Below are 5,171 nucleotides of genomic sequence, written 5' to 3' on the forward strand. Positions count from 1 at the left end.
ATATGAGCTGTTACATATATGTTACATATTAACCCTTTATTGGTCATATCATTTGCAAATATGACCCATTCAGTAGGTTGTCTTTTCGTTTTATCAATGGTTTCCTTTGCTGTGCAAAAGCTTTTAAGTTTAATTAGGTCCCATTTGTTTATTTTTGCTTCCATTTCCTTTGCTTTAGGAGACGGATCCAGAAAAAGATTATGCAGCAGTTTATGTCAAAGAGTGTTCTGCCTCTGTTTTCCTCTAGGAGTTTTATAGTACCCAGTCTTGCATTTTGGTCTTTAATCCATTTTGAGTTAGTTTTTGTAGCTGGTGTTAGATAATGTTCTGATTTCATTCTTTTACATGTAGCTGTCCAATTTTCCCAGCACCAATATTGAAGAGACTGTCTTTTCTCCTGATATTCACAAGATTTTGAGAAAATAAACAGATTACATACAAAAATGCAATGTCTCTGCAATTTTGTAAAAATTATAGATATGCCCTAAAATACCAATGTCTAATATAAACACAGTATTTGTAAAGGTACATTTGATATTAGACACTAATTCTGACTGGTTTATAAAACCTTTGAAATTCAGGCATCTTTGCTCTTAAGTAGATAATAATTTCTTCTTCAATATTTATATAATACAGAGTAATTAAGCCCTGAAGGAACTGAAACACAACCTTCTCAGATCAAATCCATGTCATCCTACTTAGAAGGTGGGGAATCTTGGACAAGTTGTTTCACTTGCATAAGCTTTAGTTTTCTTTATTGGTATAATGGCAATATTACTTACTACCACACACATAGGGTTTTGTTTCTAGATTTAAATTAGATAATTATACGAATCTTTTAGTTCTGTGCCTCACACATGAAAAGCATAAACATAATATTTTCAGTCGCCCTCCTTGGCATGTTTTCGCTGAAGTAAAACAGGCAGGGATTGTTGGGTGGGACACCAACAGAATGTTCTGCTCTAGCTCCTATTATATGAAAGCTGTGATGGGTAATTTTATGGGTCAACTTGACTGGGCCATGGGTGCCCAGATATTTGGTTAAACTCTATCTCGTATGTCTCTGAGGGTGTTTTGGATGAGATTAACATTTGAAATCAGTGGACTGAGTAAAGCAGATTGTCCTCCCTGATGTGGGGTTCACCCAATCCATTGAAGGCCTGAATAGAATAAAAAGACTGAGCGAAGAGAATTCTTCCTCTCTGTCTTTGAGCTGCAACGTCAGTCTTCTGCTGCTTTCACACTCACACTCCAACTGGAACATACACCATCGGCTCTCCTGGTCTTCAGGCCTTCAAACTTAGACTGGGACTATGCTATCCTGGGTCTCCAGTTTGTCAGCTGCAGAACTTGGGACTTCTTGGCCTCCATAACTTATAACATTGGGTTGGCCAAAATGTTCATTCAGGTGTAAGTAAAAAGTGAACGAACTTTTTGGACAACCCAATAACTATCTATCTATGTATCTATCTATATGGTTATATATGGTCTATATATAGGTAGATACATATATGTATGTATATATTATCTATATCTATATCACCTATTGGTTCTGTTTCTCTGCAGAGCCCAGCCTAATGAAGAGCAAAAGAAAGAAATCTCAGCTATGCTGGGGCTCAGACATCCACTGTATGTGACCTACAGAAGTTGTCTGAGGGAACTCTTAAGGGAGGGGACCCAGGCAAATGACATTTAAATCAGAACTAAGCTTTAAGGGAAGGGGAGATGAAGTGCACACCCAGGAATGATGCTTCTGCACCTCTGACCCTCTTCCAGTTCCTCCTAAAGTCTCCAAGCACTTTCCCTTCTTGGTGTTGGTTTGAAAACTCAGAGAAGTCCCCAGGTTAAATTCAAAACTGGCCCCCATACATGGAGGGCAAGGAGAGACCAATAGAAGAAGCAGAACACTCCGGATTGGTAGGTGGCAGTGTTAATAAGCAAGGGCACTTACATAGGAGGCTTGTCTTGAGCTGCTTTAAGTGAGTAAATCTCTACACCCACCTGCCAGAATCTTAGAAGTTTATATAGTGGCTGTATCTGGGTTCAGTCACATATACTGTCCAGATGGTCTCAACAACACATTAGCACCTCAAGGATGCATGCTTGGAATGACTCCTAGTGTGAGAACATTGGGCAGAATGTACATTCCAAGGAAGGGAGTAGGGAGGAGTCTCCAATTGCCAGGATCCAGTTTGCAGGTCAACCAGCGGTCACTTCCTCCTGATGACCTCTTCCAACAGCCTCCATCTTTTAAAAGGTTGTTGGTGGGATTCTGTACGGCCTTTTGTTAGAGCATCTCCCCGTCCAGCATTGTGGTCCAGACAATAGTCATTCAAAGGTGTTCCCTGTTTCGAGACAACCCCACGAAGTAAGAATACCCATTTGCCTGCCCATACCTTTTATTTCTTTGTCAAATTGTGCTCACATGGTGGGGGTCACATATTCAGGAAGTCTGTATGAAGAAGAAATCTCCTTAACTTGGGATATTAAAAAGCATCTTAATGTAGAGTTCTGTCACATTTTCTCCTTTTTCTCCTGTAATTTTCTCCACAATTATTCATAAACTGACATACTGTTGACTTTAATCATTCTGCCACGTCATTATAAGACTCACTTTAAACCATATTAATATAGAATAATTTGCTGAATTTTTCACTATTTTTAAAAGAAATAAATATAAATTTATAAATTCGTATAGCAACTATAAGCATGGTTATAGGAAAGGTTTATATTTTTCTATTGACTGATGTCATGGAGGTAAATTATCATCTTTGAAATTATTAACTACTGCTCAGTTACCCTGTAATGGTTGTGCTGATGCACAGGGATGCCAGCTATGTTGCTAAGAGTCTGGTAGCTTATAGCGGTTTTCCACAATTCTTCCTTTACTAGGTGCCCTTGTCATGGCTCACCCCTGCTGTTAATACTGGACTCGTCCATTTGACTTGTCTAATCAACAGAATGTGGGCTGATCAGGATGGGTGTATAGACTTTAAAGATGCTTTGGCTCAGCCTTTTGTGCTTCTGCTGTGCACCATGAAAAGAACATACCTAAGAACCTGCTGGCCAAAATGAGACATCAGAAACAGAAGGGGAGAATAACCTTTTTAACCGCATGAGTTATTTCAAAAAGCACCCCTTCTAAGAAAGCAACTGGAAGTTTTCCACCAGGTGAAAGAGTAGAAAACTAGAAATTCAATATAGGAGAGAAGTGAAAAGAATCTCTATAGTGATGGTGGTGGAGGAGATTACAGTATCTCTTGTGCACCAGGCACAGAGGGCAACTAGCCCAGAGTGGATCATATTTTAAAATTGTGGCCAAAGATGATGCAGACCTTTTCCTCCACAGGAAACACTCAGGTATACCGAAAGTAAATTGAATTAAAAATCTGACTGGTGAAATCCGTAGTAATGGTATATGACTGACACTGAATTATGAGGTATTAAAGAAATATTTTCAAATCTTGAATGTCTACTCTGAGGCAATATAGTCTGCTATTTATATAGAATATCTCCCCAAGAATACAGAAGCTGAAAAATGAGGTTGTCTCTAAAGAGCATCATTGTGTAGCTTGGGGAAAGGGGAAAGAATAAGACTTTTGTTTCTTTTGAATTTAGCACTGTGTGTGTGTTATAAAAATGAACTGGGTAAATATATCCCCCAAATTCCAGTTACACCTTTGTTTTATTTCCACATTATAAAATTTGGCCTTCTTTAGTTTTGAAGCTAACAGAATTCCAGGAGTTAAATTTGAAAGAGTAGCCTCCTCTGACTCTGGGAGAAAAAATACCTTACAAAGATGGACCAATAATATTTCCCCTGTCCCCAACAGCTACAAAAAATCAGATAATAAAAAGCTCCTAGTAAATGTTCTCACTAATAAAATAGACTTTAATACTTCAGATTTTTTGTTGTCTTTTTGAAATAAACATTAACCTCTCAAGAGTCTGTAATTATGTTTGGTGGTCTTAATCATACATACATTTAATTTAAATTGTCATGTTTTATGAAATGTACACATGTGTAAAATTTTTGTTAAAATAAAGGATCTGGTTTATTCTGGTGTTTCTTTCATTATATATACATGCATGAAAAGTTAATGAAATGCATGGGTCTGCTAGATTTCTTATTTAAATAAAACATTCAAGAGTCTGTGACCAATTTAAAGTAACATTAGTGATTATGTCAGAAACTACCCATGACCCATTTTAGCAATTAAGAGCAGACGTACACTGTTGGCTAATGGGAAATGTTTCCTTGCTCCTAAGAGAGAGAACAGAAAATGATCTCTCCTATTTTTACCTCTGGATGTTGTCATGGCTGTGTAGAATGTCCCAAAACCTGTCAGCCGTCATGGTAGCAGCCAACACTGGGGAATACAAAGTGGAAAACGAAAGAGAATCTGAGTCTCTGAATATTTCATTTTCCTAATGAATCAAAAATCTCTGGAGCTGGTTCTCCCTTTTAAAGCCTGTTATATGACTCAACATACTTTCTCATTTCTTCAGCCAGGTTGGTATTTTAATTTCTGATTAGTATATCCTAACTGTAACAAACAACTAAAGGACATGGTTCATACTGGGAGCTGGAGATGCAGAGACAAAGCTGATTCCATCACAGCCATCAACCAGCTGTCTGGTGGGGGATGAACACACACACAGAATGGCCTAGGTGTTAAATGCTGTCCTACAAATTGTACAGATACTTTGTGAAACTAGACAAACCTAATGCATCCAATGATGTATGAGCAAGGAGAGATATTGCAAAAATATTCAAATAGCCAATAAACAATAAGAAAATTGGAAATGTGAACCACAATCGTCACAATCAGATGCCACTATATACCTACCAGAGTAGCAGAAAATATATATATATCTTAAACTGACGATGCCAAGTATTGTCAAGGATACAAACACACACTGCTGGTGGGAGTGCCAGTTGGTATATCTGTTTGGAAATCTATTTAGGAGAACTAAACTTACTAAAGCTGAACACAGGCATACTCATAACCAAACCGAAGCAATTTCACTTCCAGTATATAGAGAAAGAAATGTGTACATGTATGCTCTGAAAGACATGGACAAGTTTGGTCATAACAGTCCTATAAGGAGCTCTGACTTCCCAACACAGCATACCCAAGAACATATAATGAAGGATTTTCAATGAGAGG

This window comes from Lagenorhynchus albirostris, chromosome 19 (assembly GCF_949774975.1).
Source record: "Lagenorhynchus albirostris chromosome 19, mLagAlb1.1, whole genome shotgun sequence".
In the NCBI taxonomy this organism is placed as follows: Eukaryota; Metazoa; Chordata; class Mammalia; order Artiodactyla; family Delphinidae; genus Lagenorhynchus; species Lagenorhynchus albirostris.